The sequence below is a fragment of the Neopelma chrysocephalum genome, unplaced genomic scaffold, assembly GCF_003984885.1.
Source record: "Neopelma chrysocephalum unplaced genomic scaffold, ASM398488v2 Primary Assembly neopelma1_80b, whole genome shotgun sequence".
Classification (NCBI taxonomy): Eukaryota; Metazoa; Chordata; class Aves; order Passeriformes; family Pipridae; genus Neopelma; species Neopelma chrysocephalum.
This window is the reverse complement of record NW_020897742.1, coordinates 9,821,697-9,841,078: the sequence shown is the minus strand read 5'-3', so window position 1 is coordinate 9,841,078 and position 19,382 is coordinate 9,821,697. Positions and strand designations below refer to the sequence as shown.

General features: G+C 38.8%; 1 protein-coding gene across 14 annotated transcripts in view; it reads right to left on the bottom strand.

Moving 5' to 3' along the window:
* Nucleotides 1–19,382, bottom strand: part of MYT1L (myelin transcription factor 1 like) — a 327,282-nt gene that overhangs the window by 277,940 nt on the left and 29,960 nt on the right. For 5 of the 14 annotated variants that reach the window (XM_027690184.1, XM_027690174.1, XM_027690172.1 and 2 more), the window contains exon 1: nt 18,335–18,902. The exons of 4 other annotated variants lie outside the window; for them this stretch is intronic. The gene's annotated coding sequence lies outside the window, so the exon portion shown is untranslated. Of the gene's footprint in view, nt 1–18,334; nt 18,904–19,382 lie in introns of those variants that run through there. 5 more of the 14 variants (XM_027690187.1, XM_027690189.1, XM_027690188.1 and 2 more) reach the window with 3 other exon arrangements.

The window sequence follows — 19,382 nt, the reverse complement described above, 5'->3', positions numbered from 1 at the left end:
AGCCCTGATTCTGCTGATCAGCCTGTCTCCCATACTGCAAAGTGCTGATGGGAAGGCAATTGCAACAAGTTCAAAGGGCCAGATTTTGCCCTGCTATCCTTATGTCAGCTCAGCAACAGCTACTGCATCACACAGGGCAGAAAGAAGACCTACTTTTTAATAGCTTCATGTGGTCTTTCTTCAGATCTTTTTATTTTTCAACAACCATCACTGCGTAACAGAAACACAACTGCTTTTTGCAAATGATAGTTTTTCTGAGAAAGGAAAACAGATACGTGGAAAATAATAATGTATTTCCAACACATCTGTGTGAAAGACCTGATTGAAAGACCTGATCTGTAGGTCTCACAAGTCTTCCTAATAGCCAGTGGCCACAGCACCAGGCACAAAGAACCAAAAATGGGATTACAGGTATCTTTAAGACACCCTGTAAAATGGAAAAATTCAATGCCATCAGAAAAAGAAAGGAAGAGGAAAATATCAGCAAGGAAGGATATGAAAGAAAGCATATGAAAGAAACAGAACATATGCAAGGAAAAATGTCTAACAAAGTCTACAAGTTTGTCTACTGTATCAAATATTTTGGGAGGCCTCTATATTTTATTTACCAAAATTTAGAGATGGCAAAGGAAGTCCTTCCATTGTGTTCAACACTCTTTGCATCTGATACTGATGCTGCGGAAGCTGAACTTGCCCTGTGATCCTAATGTGAACTAGTGGGGATGTTCTTTTCAGAGTAACCATCATCAGCAAAATGTTTAAAAGATGCTGGTGACGAAATCCTGGTAGAATTAAAGTCACTAGCAAAACTGCCTGGGAGTTTTACCTGAAACTTCCAGAGTTTCACCCAGAATACGTGCCCCAGTCATACCTGCCACATTTCTGAAGCCAGAGGCAGTTGAAGAGCATCAGAAGCAGAGGTGAGCTTTCTTGTGGCACAGCTTTGGACGTCTGAATAAGGGAACCGGTCATTGGAGAGCGTTAGTGACAACCAATAAGATACACAGATTTCTCTATTTCTAGTGAAATCGTCTGAAATATTTAAATATGAACACGTAAATACCTGCTACTCTGATTGGGATAAAAATGCAAGGATTTCCTTTTCCTGCATTGTTAGTCAGCAACAGCTGCAGTCTTAAAAAGACAAGCAGCCTCCTGAAACCAATCAAAATGCAACAAATTGCACAACTAGGGAAAAAACTTATGCGGTATTTACATATGCAGATGACAGCAATTTGATTGTCTGAAGCAACTCAGATTTGGCCCAATTTTGACACAGAGTTGCTTATAATGAGCACAACAAGCCTATGCATGAAAGTTCTCATCACAAATAGACTGCTATGCTAAATAAACAATGTAAACAGGCACATTCACCTGCTATCAGAGTTTGGGCACAGGATCCATTATCTCAGGTAACAGTTACTTCACTTGTTCTGCAGCTCCTTCTGCCTGTTGCAGAAATCCTTCTTTCTTTCACATATTCAACAGGGTCAACTACCATCTTGTCTTCTGTCTTTCCTCACCACCTCAAACTACTTGTCTTCTCTATTTGTCTAAAGAATAAAGGATCAGTCTTTAAATACTGACTATCATGTGTAGAGTTTGCCAGTCTCTTTGGACATGTACTGCAGAGGGCCAACCAGTAATCAAAACAGCTATCAGGAAACAAGCTACGCCACTCATGCAAACATGCATAGGTGCTGGCATACATTTCACTTTTGAATCTCTAAATTACCATCGGAAATACTGGATGTAAGAAAATGGTTATCCATTGCTGCAACTGAAAGAACCAGCCCACTTAAAGATCAATCCCTGAAGAGTCACAGTTCCAGCCAACATCCCCGGAGTGCAAACTAGGAAAGAGGACATTTATTCACCATATTTGAGGAACCTCTCCCTAAGTCCTAAATTGGCTGATGCCTTAGGCACTACCAAAATACAAACATTAAATCACCAACAGATCTCAATGACTGTAAGTAACTTTAGTACTATGTGGAGATGGACTCGGGCGCACCATTGCACCATGCTTTCAATTCTCATGCTTTCCGACCAGAGCTGCTTCCTTTAACTTGTGAAAGAGAACGTTTCAATTCTGAATCAAAGAGGAGCTTCGGTTTTCAAAGATTTGTCTGTTTTCCAAATGTATTAGCTAGAGTAACCAAATAATGAAAGATAGCTATCCTTCTCTTTAAAATTGTCTATTATGATAGTCCTAGGCTATCACAGCTACTATGAGGCAACTAATCCTACTAGATGTGTACAAACTTGTACGCATTTCATTAGAAATTGACCTGTAGCTTCACAGCATTGTTTTCCCCTACAAAACTTCCTTAGTTTTCAAAAGTGTTTGCTTTCCTAAGAGCCTAATCAGATCTTAGGTTTATTTTACTTTGCACCCTGATAAATTCCTCTCCACAAAGTTCCACACCGCCTTGACTAGACCATTACCAGTATCTGCAGCAGCTAGCTAGTCTCCACCTGCTCCACGTCGACAGAAAGGCAAGATCAGCCTCATTCAACAGCCAAGTCTTTTAGTTTCACTTCCTTGGATTGATCTTTCTTTTTTTAGTTCTCAAGTTCTCTTTTGCAGCTATGCAGTCACAGGAAACAGGATCTCAAAAGGTCACCTAGCTCATCCCAAAACAAGATCAAATATGTCAGATTGTATCACCTCATTACTAGAAGTAATTTTTCTGCTTTATAAATACAACCCTTTTTTTCCTATCAGTTATCTCTAAAATTGAGCAGCCACATAGTCTTTCCTAGGGTACAAGAAACAAACAGTGTCACTCATTCCAAGAATGAAAAACAACCATAGCTTGTAGCTAGAGACTGACATATTGCTACACTTTCATTTCAAAAATACTTTTAGAAAAATCATATATTCAGGAATTTTATAATTAACTAACACTTCTGCTGAATTTTCAGCTTGCCACGGGGATCCACACCCATACATTACAAAAATCAGAGATGATTACCACTGAAATGGTCTGGAATGATTAAAGCAAACTGAGTCTTCAGTATATGCAGTACACTGTGCGTCAAAAAGATGTCCAGGAATAGCTTATTTTCAACAATCCCCTACACAGGATCACTTAAATACCTGCATTTGAGGCAAATGGGAATTGTGCCTCACCTACAATTATAATAGTGTGTTTTACCGTGCCAGCAGGAGGGCTGGGCCTTCTCTTGAACACACAGATGTAAAACACAACTGATGATTGGGAGTTCAGCAGGATGACATCAATATACAAGGCAACTACACAATATCTACAACTATATACAAATCAATCTCTGATGGTTTTGGCTTTGTAGTTACTGATACAGAGAACACAAAGAGTATGTTATTTGCTTTTTTAAAATATTGCCACATAATTGTTTCACTCTCTAACCACGGTGAAAGACAAGGTTAAGTTGCCTTTCCCACAATTAAGCCAAATAAGTTAACACTGCATTCTTCACCCACAGCTGACCTTGACTCACAGTAAAACAGCAGCCTTGTCTCTACAGGATATCTAACATGCATATGTTATTCTTGCTAGCAGCCCAAGTCATGCAACTGAACACCTTGTGCTAAGTGCTGTAAAGACACAGAAGAAAAATATGGTCCCTGCAGAAAAAGCACATCTGCTTTGTCAGTCATGAAGCCTTAAAATACAGCTTCAAGGGATTCTACATCTCACTATCCCCTATGACTCCATGTTTATCTCTACTTGACATTGTTGAGAACAATGTCATTTTTACTATGAGTGCAAAACAGATGTCACAGCATGTGTGATATGTGAAAAAATATCAAAACCTTAAAGGTGAGTGAAGATTCTATAAATTGCTAAATCGTGTCAAAGCTCAGAGTATTTTGAAGTTAGAAATGTGTCTGAAGGCCTGCTTAAAAAGTAGAGCTTTTAGTTAAAGAAGCTCTGTCTCTTTAAAAGGACCTCCCACATTTTGATTTTTAAATTACAAATTATAGGGGGGTCATTTTTAATTAAAATTTGTAGCTCTAATCTGTGTTCACACCTGACACTCTGCTAGACCTGCAGTCCTTTCCAAGTTATTCAAGTTATTCTTGCAGCAACAGTTGGATACTTTAAAACCACTGGACACACTATATTTACAGTAGTGCTATAAAGAGAAGAGTTTGATCCTTAATGTCCTAGCTGTGTCCAAGGTGGTGATTTTTGCCTTTCTAAAGTGAAATGAACCCATCTGTGTCCTATGCACAGCAAAGTTTCCATTTTATTTTTGTATCAGGCACCTCCGTGTCATCTCTGATCCACAAATCCAAGAATGCTTAGGGCCATTACTGACTAGCATAAAGGCAGGCAGGAGACAGAGCAGCATCACGTTTTGCTCTGGAAACACAAAAATTACTAGCTTTCACTATTCCACAGTGTCAATATTCACGTTAAAGCCAATGTATTTCTTAAAACATCCAGAGATCTCTCAAGTAAACAAACAATTTGAACTATCCTACTCCCATTTTGTTTCTAAGTTGAGTCTAATGAAGTGCACAACTACCTCTTCTGTGCCACTCCTTTTGATATTATAAGTAATTTTTTCACACTTTTCATTTCATTTATGTCATTATATGAAAGAACTTAAAATGGGAAGGACCTATTTGGCCAATCATGGTATCTTCCCTTTGGTGTTTAACTGATCCCTACTGTATCTTTTCTAACTTGCAATTGAAATGCGTTTCTATGATTAAAAAAAGAATTTCCTTTCCCAAATGGTTTTTCAGAACAGAGGAAGTAGGTAGAGGATTTTTTAAGATATTTTTCAGATACATGGGCCTTCAGCTTGCATTTTCCTCCCTCCCTTATGACCCGTGCAGATGTTGTGGATTCCCTTTTGCCACCTGATCCAACAAAAGAGTCAGTTCTTGACTCTAGGGATGTTTCTATTCCCAGTGACATGTGGAGATGCCAGAAATAAAATTACCTGTACATGGCAATATGGGGTGAAGTCAGTATAGCTACACAAGCATACCCTATCATCACATTTAAATAGAGTTTAAGAAACTGACTTTAAATACACTTTTTTCTCACAGACTCTCATGTGCTTCCACAATACCTGCATGCTGTCGAAGACTGAACTTTGGACTTTATTATGCCTATATCCTGATTTGAATGCCTTTGAGAAGTGGATTGGACTAGACCTCTACATATCCTTTTCAATCCAATTTTTCTACAAATGTGTAAATTATATACTATATGGTCTCTAGGTTAAAATAAGCTCTTGGATGAGCATTAACTACAAGGACTAGCTGTCACAAATACAATTTTATTTTTGTCATCAAATAAAGCACTGTTACCTCCACACTTATTTAATTCAGCATACACAGTTGTAACATTTCATTAAGGCACATCAGGTACAAATGTTTTATGTCACTTGATCATAACATGCTATCTCAGGCACTTAATAATCAATCTGCTCTCAAAAAAGCCTACTTGCAAAACACACAACAGGAGGGAAACAAATTCTGCTTATTCAACCAACTGGATTGCTGGTCTTGGTAAGTCTATCAGCCTCATAAAATTTCACACTCCAGACTATTATCATTTTTTTTAAGAAAAAAAAAAACAAAACACCAGCTGAGGATCATCTCAACCACCTTGCACCTTCTACAGCTATTTCAGCACTAAGTCAGTGACTAACGCCACCTCAGGTATATTTGCACACCCTGTACCCATATTGACCATTTTGATGGAGACATACTTTTACTGGCTTATTAGCAAATAAGGAGATGGCAGAAAAGAGAGAAAACTCATTAAGTGGAATGAGAAAGGAACCACATCCCTCCACCTGGCTCACCAGGTAAAGGCTAGTAAAGACTCATTTAATACATTTACTTATTATTTTTCAGATTACTCCTCAGGTCGTACCTGAAATCCTTTCAAGCAGTAGTGTCTGTCATAGATTTGAAAAATAACATCATACTATTCACCACCATCAAAGAAACCCTGTTCTTATCTTCCCTTCTAACTTTCTTTTCCTTGTCAGCCCATAGAAATGGTTTAAAAAAAAAATCTCTAAAATTAGTGAGTAGCCTGGGTTAGAAATGCTAGTGATAACACAGATCTGCTCTCAAGCCACACTGTCAATTTGCAAAGTATCTTTTGTATTAGAAGAGATGCAATAACTAAGTACTACTAAAATCCTCCTGGAAACTATGCTAAGGCACATGAAAAATAAGGAGGTGATTGGTGACAGCCAACACTGCTTCACTAAAGGCAAATCATCCCTGACAGATTTGGTGGCCTTCTATGATGGGGTTACAGTGTTGGTGGATGAGGGAAGAGCGACTGATGTCATCTACCTGGACTTGTGCAAAGACTGTGACACTCTCCTACCCAACATCCATGTCTCTAAACTGGAGAGACATGGATTTAAAGGATGGACTATTCAGCGATAAGGAATTGGCTGGATGGTCACACTCAAAAGAGTTGTGGTCAACAGTTCAATTTCCAAGTGGAGATCAGTGATGAGTGTTGTTCTTCAGGGGTCTATACTGGTGTCAACAAATATCTTTGTCGGTGACACAGACAGTGGGATCAAGTGCACCCTCAGCAAGTCTGCCGATGACACCAAGCTGAGTGATGCAGTGGACACGCTGGAGGGAAGGGATGCCACCCCAAGCAAGCACTTGACAGGCTTGAGGTGGGCCAGAGAAGTTCAACAAGACCAACTGCCCCCTGGATTGGGGAAATCCCAAGCACAAATACAGGCTGGACAGAGAATGGATTGTGAACAGCCTTGAGGAAAAGAACTTGGCAGTGCCGGTAGATGAAAAGCTGGACATGATCCGGCAGTGTGTGCACTGGCAGCCCAGCCAACCACATCCTGGGCTGCATCAAAAGAAGCATGGCCACCAGGTCAAAGGAGGTGATTCTGTCCCTCTACATTGCTCTCGCGAGACCCCATCTGGAGTTCTGCATCCAGCTCTGAGGCCCCCACCATAAGAAGAACCTGGAGCAGTTGGAGCAAGTCCAAAGGAGTGCCATGAAGAGGACTGGAAGGTTGGATCACTCCCCCTATGAAGATGGGCTGAGAGAGTTGGGGTTATTCAGCCTAGAGAAAAGACAGCTCTAGGGAGACCTTTGAGCACCTCTCAGTACTTGAAGGGAGCCTAAAAGAGAGCTGGAGAGAGACTTTGCTCAAGAGCATGTAATGATAGGACAAAGAGGAATGGCTTCACACTCAGAACAGGTTTAGATTAGATATTACAAAGAAATTCTTTACTGTGAGGGTGGTGAGGCACTGCAACAGCTTGATCAGAGAAGTTGTAAATGCCTCGTCCCTGGAAGTGTTCAGGGTCAGGTTGGATGGGGATTTGAGCAACCTGGGCAGGTGCCCCTGCCCATGGCAGGGAGGTTGGAGCTAGATGGTCTTTAAGGGCCCTTCCAACCTAAACCATTCCATGATTCTCCGAAGATCTAAAAAAGGGCAAAAAGGGCACAAGCATCAGGACAACAGTGTACTGCAAAGCAGTGTGCAGCTCATTTATATGCAAAGCTAACTGTAATTTGGATATGCATATCACAAGACAGAAGTTGCACAATGTTACACAAGCAATGAAGTGTATCCAAATCTATTTTCTACCTCTCTGCCATACAGTGACAAATAAGGAATCTCTACAACTGTAAATGATCCTCAAGTGATCACAGCTATTTTGTTGAAAACATTTTTTTAACCCTCTAGGCCTAAATGCAGTTGTCTAACATTGAAAGAATCCGCTTCTTCTCATGTCTTCTAACCAGACATATGAGGTTTCCAAGCAGTGCCTGTTGAGTGCTTGGAAAAACAAGCAATTTAGGCAAAATTTGGAGATTCACAGATCTCAGTGCCACTGAACTAGGTAAACTTGTCAGAGATGTACCACATAAATCTTTTCCAACTTCAGCTCCAGAAAAATTTTGCCCTATGAGGCTATTTTATTAATTCTCATTAATTTAAAATGAGATCTTTGGCAAATCAGACAATAGTAAAGTCTGAGTTTAACTGGATCATTTGATTTAAACACAAGAATTTTGAATTTAATTGTAGTTTATTTTGTAACATAAATAAAAACATTACTAAAAGCCACTTCTAATAGAAAATCAAACTATTCCACTTGAAAGGAGAAATACTGACGTATTTTTTCCATTATTGTCCTACTTTCAGTTTTTCATAGTAAGAACTTCAAAAAGTTTGCCAGTTTTAGTGAATATGCAGTTTATGTTGTCTCAAATCTTCAAATGCTTAGGTCTTAATTCTGTAAGCGTTTAAGTTATGAGCAGCAGATGGACAGACCTATGAAATATGAATACCCAGGCCAGGAAATCATAGAAGAATCAGGATTTTATTCTGCTATGCTCTGTCTATAAACAGACATCTTGTTTTCTAAAGCATAAGATTCCTCCCAATGTTTCCAGCAGACAACTGCAATTATTAATATATAATGTAGCTGGTTCTCAAGATTTGCAGCAATGCATTCAAACTTACCTATTGTCTTGTATGATGCATATGAAAATTTAAGTAGTTAAAGCAAATTGTATGTTCTTCATTTGCACTGATTTTCTTAATTATGTGAGTAAAATCTCTGTGCACAGTTTAAGGCAAGCAAAGCAGTTTCAAGGAAGATGAAGGAAAGGAGGTTGGTCGTATTTAAAAGATTATTTTCCAGAAGCAGTCAGGCTCTTACCAGAAATGATTATGGATGTATCATTTACACACTGCTTAGCAAAGAGAAAGGTTGATTAATACTGATATCCTATGCCTTTCAATTTGATACTGTTTTGATCATTAGTGTTCCAGGCTACCTGTAAACAGGGGCAGTAACCTGCCTCTAGAGAGAATGGTAAAATACTTCGTGGCTTATGTCATGGGTGTGATACCTCTTGGGAAATGTTGTTTTTAAGCTTACCATAGCCAAGGTACTGGTTGATCAAGAAACTACTTACAGCAATGACATGCCAAACTCAAATCTAGTATTCAGACCTTTGGGCAAAATGATAAAGTCATTAAGAATTCAATTGATAAAGCATGAGTTAATAATTATATCTTAAATGGAATTGCTTTGAAAGCCATACTGGAAAAGTAAGCCAACAGCTGAAAAACCTAGAAACTAACACAAAATACTTTCCTCCCCTGAAGAAATTCTCAATTACTTCAGTGGAACAGGATTAGGCCACTGGCTCTGTAAATGTAGCCATGCAAATGTATTGTCTCCTTGTACTAATACAGCTGTCTGGCAAATTCTTTTTTGTTGTTACCGTTGTTCTAACATCTTGATGTTTCAGCAGAAAAATAACAGTATGAGTGAACACTGAGATATTTTTTAGCCATTTTCAGGTTACAGTTACCAGTGAGGTCAAAATTTCTTCTTTAAAAGCATTAAGCTACGATCTGAAATCTGTAATTCTCATATATGAAAATTCAGAATACGTATCAACAAAAAAATTGTCAGGAAAGCTACTGATTTTGCTTTCTCGGTTTTTAGTCCTAAACTTCTGTTTTCTCTTCATCTCTTAGCTGGTAAAAATGAGGAACAGGTGGAATCTCCTGACTTACATCCTTACTTACATCCTCCACAGCTTTTGGGAACACAGGTTGTCTAGAAATCATGTTATCTTGAATCACAAAATCATATATTATCTCAAGTAGGAAGGAACTCATAAGGATGGAGTCCAAATCCCTGTTCCTTGCAGCACTACTGAAAACTAAATCATAAGCCTAAGAGCATCATCCTGATGTACCTTGAACTCCATACAGGCACTTAGGAAGGTCCACACAAATAAAGTTTTCTTCATAAATGGCTCTGTTAGACAGGAGGACTTTGGAATTCAGAATAGTTTATATAATTTGCAGACAATTTGGTGGGGATAGGCTTGGCAATGCACTGTGGGACCCCAAAACTCTGCTTAAGGAATTGTAAGAGTTTCAGCTTGGCTTCCCCCAATTTCTGTTTTCTTTGTTGTGGTTTTTTAAGAGCCCCTGGTTCTTCCTTCATTTCCTCATTTTAACACTTCCATGTTTTCATACTCAGTCTATAAAACCATTAGAAACATATATGGAACAAACCAGTGGAGTTCTTATGTCTCTTTCATATTGTAATACCTGTTTTCCCTGAACATTCAGAGTTTCAATTTTATCAGAAGATTTTTCAAGACATATACAAAACTGAGGAAAAGTAGAAGATGGAGGCAGAAAATGAAATTTGCCCTGAAGTAGAAGCATTCCACAACTGGTTTAAACACACCAAGACTCATGATATTTAGCCCTTGATTCAAATATACCATGGTCAATAGCAGAAGCAAAGCTTTTAGATACAGGACATTGCAATTCCAGTTCTTAATTGTGTGCTGAGTTTGTATCAACCTTTCATTGGAAACACCTCTAAATCAAAAGCATTTACACACTAAGAATTAGTGGCATATGGACTCTTGGAACCTGTAAACCCTGACTGTTTAGCAGTGGTTAGCAACCTGGTGTTGACAAATCTTACATATTATAAAAAGGTGTCGTTTTATATATATACATATATATCATATATATGTTACTATAAAGGTGTAATTGTGACTCTTGTAAAGTATAGGAAAGTAAACAAATTAGCTAGCAAAGTATCCCATTTACACTTCTCTTAACTTCCTCATACATAAACACAAGTGAGACTTTCGAGTAGTTACATGAAGTGAAGGGAGCTCCATAACTTCTGTGAAATTATGAAATCTATGTAGAGCTCACATCCTAAAAAGGATTTTTAGGAATCCTTTTGCAATATAGTAATGCGAAGACAGTTTTCTAGACCACAGTATTTATAAAGATAGCTACTTCATTAACTGTAATTCTCAAAAAGCTGCTCTATCTTTTCTTTCCTAGTTCCTGAAGTGATTCACCTGGCACCTGGAAACAAAGATACATGTATTGCTCAATGGCTTCTGATGTATATTTGGTAAATTAAAAACATCTCTAAAACCAAAAATGAAGATGCTTTCACTGAGTAGAAAGACTTGTAATTCTGAATACAAAAGAGCAATTATAGGAGTCAATCTGAATACAATTCCTGGAAGCCTCAGAAGCATACTCTGATATGTGTTATTGGCAGCACTGCTTTGAATCTGCTTGTTCTGCTCTTTGAGTAAGATGTACTTATGATTGCTAAAAAAAAATTAATTTCAAGTTAACCACATTTTACTGAATTTGGCAAGAATCACAGGTAAAGAGTGTTCCATACAGTTTTTCAAACAGAACAAATACATCACAGTTTTTGCCAAATAAAAATTTATTAGCCGTAACAAACAACATATAAAATGACAAATAAAACGTTCAGGGTGCATGAGTCATTAACATATGTGCACTCTTGTCATATGCCCTTATTTTCCACTGGAGTTGGCTAGAATTAACACTGTGGCAATCTGTGCTGACTCTTGGGCAGGTAGGAGGTAAAGAAAGAAGGTATATGGGATGAGACCAACTCTGTAGAGCTGTTTATGAAGCACATTGATGGCTGCAGTGAAATCACTGGGTGTTTTGTCCCACACTGCTTTGCAGTGCCTGCATTTGCCAAATCAGGATGCTCAGTCTTCAAAGTAAACTATTCAAGTGTGCCTTCTCTCCATCATATTGTGCCACAAAGGCCAAACAGACCTATGGAAAAGATCTACCCTTTTCTTTCTTTTCTTTCTTCTAATCATCATCTGCTTCTTCTCAGTCAAGGTCACTGATAAGCAACAACAAAACAAAAAAGGTAGTGTTAGATTGGACAGGTCATGGACAAAAATCTCCATCCTTTTCCCACATACGTTTTTTTCATAAAATATAAAATGGGTCAATCTTGTAGTGGGCAGTTCAGAAAGTCTGTCAATGATGGCTACTTAAATCTAGCACCTTTTGAAGAGTTAGCATACAGAGAATGTGGACTACCAGATATACCAACTCTAGAAACATGGCAGTAACTCTGACTGAACGGGCAGTGATCTGTTCATAAAGGGCAGAGACCCCTGAGAAAGTTCTTCAGAGCTGCTGGAGTTTGCCCAGACATGTTACCAACCTTTCTGTAATGAGCACTTCTCCAGAGCTGATAAAGGTGAGGCAGTAACACACCGTAAAATAAGTAGAAAAGGTCTTCCTCACTCTCAACATCTAAAGAATGCTTGCTGAAAAATGCTGACAATGTCCTGAAGATAAAAGGGGATGTTCATGCAAAGATCAACCTGAAAATCCATGAATGGAAACAGATAGCTGCTATTGTTTAATTCAGTGAGTAGCTTCTGTGAGCCAACATCAAAATGTCTCCATTTCCCTAAATAAAAAAATGTTTTGAATTTGTTTTACTCTCAGAAAGCAAGGGACTGCATGTATGAAAGTTCTACTACACGGCTACATTTTATTCAAGAAAACATAGTTTCAGCAACCACTTACAAGACTGCTTTTTACAGTCCTATTTCCCATCTGGTTTAATAGCATACTAAGGTGTCTGCTTCATTGCCATTGTTTTTGCCTCTGCATACAAAGAACTGATATTCAGTCACAGAAATTCTACATGCCTACCATAAATTTATGTATATTTAGAACACATTTATGAATATTGCGTGTGGTCTATTCCATCTTTTGGGGTTTTTACTTATAATTGACAGTACCTGTAAGAGAGCAAAAATAAACTGGCTATTTGAAAGACACTTTCTTTGTTTCCTTTCCTCTTACAATTAGACAATATTCTAAGAGAGGGATGGAAGAACTGAAGAGAAAGAATGAGTTCTTAGAGCTGCAAAAGAAAGTTTGTAATAAAACCCCAAAAAACTAGCAGAAGTAGCATATAAATATAAACCTACCTGAGCTTTCTTTGTTTTTCCAGCCGTTTTTTGGGTTCATGAAGTACTCCTGACTTCCATTCAAGTAGGCCTCCTGACTCTTCTGTGTAATCCTTCTCAACAAGCTTGTTGTCCATATCCACTTCTGAGGCTGTTCTCTTTTTTGAGGTCAAATGTCCAATGGTCATGGAGTTCTAATTTTCCTTAGCATCCAAATTCTGTATACTGGTTTACAGAACCTCAGTTTTTCCACTAGCAGGTTCCTTTTAACTGAATGTTTGATTCTTTTTCCCTGTTGTGATACTGTTACTCATTCCTCTCATCACAACCTCTCCATCTTATACTTGCAATGTCCAAAAATCACCTTAGTTTTTGTGAGAATGCTGCAGCCTGGCCTGCGCCCACTATCCCTGAGGACTGAAGTAGGCTATTTTCCTGGAATATGGAGGTCCCATAACTCCACACAGAGTAAAGCCCTTAAGGTCAAGTAGATCCAAACATGCAGCATATTTTAAAAGGTTGTGAAAAATGTTTATTCATCACTGGAAGTGATGAGATCTGGAGTCTGATGAAAACTGGAGTTTGAGATTGGGTGCAGGTTGATCACAGCCAAAGGATCACAGGATTGTGAAATTCTTGACGAACTTAGTAAATTTTTTTCTTTTAGTAAGTAAGTAACACATCAACTGTGCAGGCATCTCACCACTGCTGGAACAGACAGCTTTTCCTATGTGTGAGGATAGCTTAACTTGACCTGCGTAAACTCTGGGTGTTTCCTAGCAAGACCCGGAATGGACTTTGTGCTTGCACGTGCTGAAAAAACACAAGCATTACTTTTTAGTGTCAACTCTAAGCCCATGGAATTTGTTTTTGTGGATTTTTAAATCAAATTATGCATAACCAAGACATGGCAGAAATATCATTCTGAATGCATAACAACTTGTTTTAGACATACCAAGAGCACTATAAAGACATACAGAAAATAAAAAGCCCCGCACTTAACCTCATCATTTTCCATGACATAACAGTATTATTTCTTCCTAAATACGCATATACCCAAACCCAATCCTGAATATTTATGGACAGGACATGACAGCCACAATGTATGCAAGTTGTTATAAACACAGTTTCATATTTAAACATGGGCCTTTTCCTCTTCAGACAACAGAGGAATTGCTAGTATTTCTGAAAACAGTACTAAAATAAATCACCAGTGCTGAAAACTAATGCATCGAATTTAACAACTAATTCTGGAGAAGGAGATAAGAAATAAAAGGATGAGCCACCAATTCATAGTATCACAAGAGGCCTGGGAAACCCCTTTCAAGGGTATTCCTTACGTGAGAGATGCCCTGCTGCAGCACTGGAAGGAATGCCAGAATGTCTACTCCCTACAGTTTATCCTCATAACAAACCTTGGAGATCTTATCTTTCTGCATTTTGACTATTTTATTTGAATCAAGGCACTGTTCAGAAAGTGACAAAGACAGACTAGGTTAAACGCTGTAACATGGTACTTATTCACACCACATTAGGCAGAGGAACACTAAAATTAGGCATAAAATTTTATTCCCTTGGTAATATCCTCCAGTATTGGCTAGAGACAGGAGGAGAAAAGGGGATTTCCCTTGGAAAAATAAAGCAAGCTATTGATTTGTAATATAAATATTGCAGTATTACATCTTTCAAGTAAGTATCACTGTTTCTATGGGGGGGGCGGGACAGGACATGGGGGAAACGACATCACTAGAGAGCCTGGAAAAAATTAGCCATTCAGCGAGCAGTCTAAAGGCTTTTTTTGCATTGTTACTATACTCTCCATTACATTCTGTCTGTAAGCAATCTTATTAATTACAAAAACACAAGACAGTAAGGAGACGTTTTCTCTTGATTTTACCGGAGCCACATGAGAAATGTATTTGGCCTGTCACTTTATAAAATGATACTACAAGTTTGTTCCAAAGCCCACTTTCCCCTCTTTGCTTTCTTTCCATTGGGGTTAGCAGCAGGCCCATGAAAAGCAGGAACAAAACAGCAGCCTTCTTAAAAACTATCGTGAAAATAATACTTTTTTTTTTTAATTGCTGCTTTGCACTGATTCTCTTCACCACTACACCAAGTGATGGACAGCACTTGCTGGATTCAGACTGAACCAGCTGAAGTCATGCCAAATGAACACACATCTGTAATATAGCATGCCCTTTTTAATCAACTTCCTGATGAAAAATGCCATGCTGACAAAAGGTATGAGAAATGCAGACCTTTAATACTTCACAAAATAACAGACCCCAGTGCTGGTTTGGTTGGAAATCTGTGACCTTACAGATGGCTATCAGTTTGCCTGGTGCAGAGCTGTAATCAATTTGGTTATGATAGACCGTCAAAAAATATAAAATTTATCGTGAAGGAAACTGGTTTCTCAAACCAACTGCCCAGATGCATTAGGCAGGCGCGAGTTTCAGCAAACCAAAGGGTCTACTGGCAGACACAACATTGATTTCTTATTGTTTACAACCTACCAGACAGTTCTCTACCGACCTGATTGGATGGATCTCTGTGGAGCACCCTGCAGCCCTGGTTATTTCCACAACCATGTTGGCCAGTTTCCTTACTAAGTGGCTGTGTTCCACATCTGCAGCTTCAGTGCAAACATATTGAAGTAGAATATACACACTGCAAATCTGATCCGAGATCAGATTTTAAATCCTATCTAATGTTTACTGTTTTCATGACCAGAAGTATGATCCCTTTTAAGGAATCAAAAATCCTATTATGATTTTTGTCTGTCTGTCTCCACATACCACCCCCCCTCCCAACACAAGACATTCCCCCTTAATTTCAGTTTCATTGCATTTTGCTGCTTTTTCCTCTATGGCTAAAATAGGCAGAGTAGTTCTAATCAAAGCAAAATACTGTGAAGGAGTCTAAAGAGGTAATCTTTGTCAACAACCTACAAAAGCTTTGATTTGCTCTTCCTGTGACTTTTTCATCTAGGATATGTGTAGAAAATGGTACTATTTGGTTTGCACCCATTTTCATTCCATAGAAATCTGGCTCCTCTTCTGTTTAAAACCTCATTGATAATCTTATTAGCATTTCTCATCATTCTTATTATGAGAAAGAAAAGGTCAGCAAGTAATCCACAGCCATAAACTTTTCTGGTACTATACTACCAAGAACTTCACATCTTTACTGAAAGTTGATCAACATGATGCAAATGTTTATCAAGCTCAGCCAAAGTGGTATTAAATTCAGTATTTCCATGAGGATATTCAGTGTTGTATACCTATTTAATATCAAAGTATTTTTCCATCACTGAATTTCTCAACAAAACAATTACTGTTCTCAGAGTTGATCAAGAAATAGATTCTATCACAGACAACTTTGTTTTATAAATGTGCGATGCATTTAGAAAGAAATGTCCATGCTGATTTCCCGTGGAAATGCTGATGGATGAGAATTATATTTTCATTCTTTTGGAGTCCACATAAAAGCCTGACCAGCACAGAACAGTTTTAAAACCAGTACCTTTTCTGCCATTAATACGGCAAAGTTTCTATGCCTAGTTAATAAACTGCTGCATATGTGTATGCATTGTATGTAATCAAAATACTCCTTTGCATATCTTATTCATCTCTTCAACAAAAAAATTAAACAAAATAGAAAAGAACAGGAAAAAAGAGACCCTCAAAATAGTCCTTAACAAATCTGAAAAAATAATACACCTCTGGTTACATTGAAGTAGCGCCTCTTCTTTCTTAATTGTCTTTGTCTCCAAACACACAGTTGCTCAATTCTATAATATGTAAGATCCGAGACTACAGAGTCAAACACAAAGTCACACTATGAACTAAGAACTATTACAATAAAACTGATGCCTTTTTTGAAAATGTGGGCATATAACTTAGTATTTGAATCTAAAACTAAGAAACCACTGCAAATGTTTAGCATTGCCCTTGTTGGTGAAAATACAGGGGGGAGAGAGGGGGAAGAACATTCACTCTCCAGAAAGTTCAAGCTGTAAAATACATACAAAAATTGAATCCACTGTTAGATTAGTTTAAAATGTACCTAATTCTACATTACTCATTGTAATCATTTACTCTTCTCTTTGTTTCTCTTGATAAATCAATGTAGCTTTTAGAAAAACATAATCATTACTTTTTTTCCCCAGTGAAAAATCTTGTTTCATTACATACAGTCTTGCATCACTCTGTATTTCTAATGTTCAAAGTGTTATGCTACCATCTCAATTGTTTTTAAATGCCTCATAATGCAAACATATTCACTAGACTACAACACACCAACCAAGTTTAACCTTATCATACCAAACTTGATCAACCTTAATAAATCATCAGGAGTACCTGCTAACTGCCTACTAAGGGTTAACAGTTTCTTCCAATATTTTTCTTTTTTTTTTGCAAAGTGACATGACAAAGACTTTTATTTGTTTGGCAATTTTTGAGAATAAACTATCACACAAAACTGAAATGACAATTAAAAACAAAAAAAAAAAGCGGAGAAAGGTAAAAACTAAACATCGTTTAGAACTGTAGCTGTTGTTCTCCAAAACAACATAATTAAGGGTAAAAAACCCCACACCACTCAAATTAAAGGAAATAATTTATTAAACTGTTCTACAATAGTCACAAGAACTATGTAAAGACAATTAACAAATAAAAATTTCTACTTAACCCCAATCTTAACTGCAGCTTCAAAATTAGGTCAGTTAAAATGAAAATCACCATTTTTAAGGAGATAAGGAATCATTAAAATTGGATAAAAATATTCCTAAATGACTACACAAAAAAAGCAAATGTAACCAAATGTTAAAGTCCCCCATATTTTATACACAGCATCAGAATTATATAAGAAATGCCTATCAATAGATGCTCCATTCGAGAAGTGGAATTCCAGTCTGACTCAGTGTTATTATCTGGCAAAAAAATATGTAATTCACAGATAGCTTGTTTATTTTCTTCTTTTGTTTTCTCCTCTCAAAAAAGAAGCCTTTGTAAGGACACATATATAACGGAGATATTTGGAACTGAGAGAATCACTAGTAATTTGTCAATCAACAACTTAGGTTTTAGCATTACTGTTGAGTTTGTGTTAAATAAGCATTTTTTTCCTTTCAGCCAAAATGCATACCACACCAATCAAAGCTAATCACAGCTGGGCTTTCATTGAAACAGTAGTTGCTAATTTTACAGATCTGCCCACATTGTTCTAGAAAATAGGACGCAGAAATCTGACATTTCCAGCCGTTGTTATTAAAACAACAATCATTGAGAGCTCGATCCCGTTCTCACTGGAAGCAATGTCAAACTCCCCGTTGACTTCAGGGAGAGCAGGATCGGGCCCCCTGAGGTGCTCAGCCTCCTCCAGCTCTATGCTCAGGAGTATGTGTTGAGGAACTGGGGTGGGAGAAGTACAAACCCCAGCTATTCCTTTGTTAAGTGCCCAAAGAGTTGAACTTTCCATCACTTTGTCAACAACAGCAAAGTGCCCTGCAAACAACAGTGATAAAAGGACATATTTACCTTGAGGGAATAGCAAAGGGAAAGCCGCAGAAGTGCAAAACAAAGTAGTCCAAAGGAATTATCTATGCATGCAGTCCAAACGTGCACCTTCAAGTAGGCCACAGTCTGTCAAGCAGTCGTCTCAGCACCAGCCACCCTGCCTTCCATCTTACGAGATTCACCCAGAAAACTGACAAACCTGCTCCACGACAACAAAACTCTCCTAATGCTTTTGAACGCCCACCATTTGTTCTCCATTCATCCAATCAACTTTCCACTGCACATCTTCTCCTGCCACTGAGGCTCAGAGGCAGGATCCCTTCTCATCTGTATGCTAATTATCTTGCCACATGGACAAAAGTAATAATGCTTTCAGACAGGAAACCAACGGGCCTGAAGTCGAAGGCAGAAATTAATAAGTTTCCACCACTGAAGGATGAGAAGATGGGCATGCGTGTAGCTCTGTGGCTGATGGATCAGCTGTAACCTCCATTTAAGAACAGCAGAGAGGCGACGGACTGGAGGAAGCCTAGGTAGCGTAGCATGCATCAAGCCCGAGTTCCCCTAGAGACCACATTACTGCAGCAGAACAGCATCCGTAGCAGATTGCTGACTTACCCCGCCTCAGCCCGCATCCTTTAAGCAGCGCGGCGCGCATCCATCCCGCCGGCCCCGCGGCGCGGTGCAGTGCCCGGCGCGGCCGCGCAGGCCCGGCCCCCGCGGCGCGGCGGGAGGCGGGCAGGGCTGGGGCAGGGCTGGGGCAGGGCTGGGGCCGCGCACCCCGGCCGGGCTCCCCGGCGGCGGGGGGCGCCGCGCCGGCGCCGTGTTCCACCCAATGGAGGGGAACGCCAAAACGCCGCAGCCGCCCGGGAGGGGAGACCGCTAAAAATACTCCCCTGCCGCTGTGCTGGCGTAAAATGGTGTCTCCGATAGAGAACACCCCCCAGAAAAAAAAAAAAAAAAGAAAGAAAAGAAAACCTCCGACAATTAGGTCTCTAAATGTATCTTGAAAAGAAAATAATGATTGAAAATCATCATTGTTTTGCCCCTGGGGTACCACTCCAGGGTT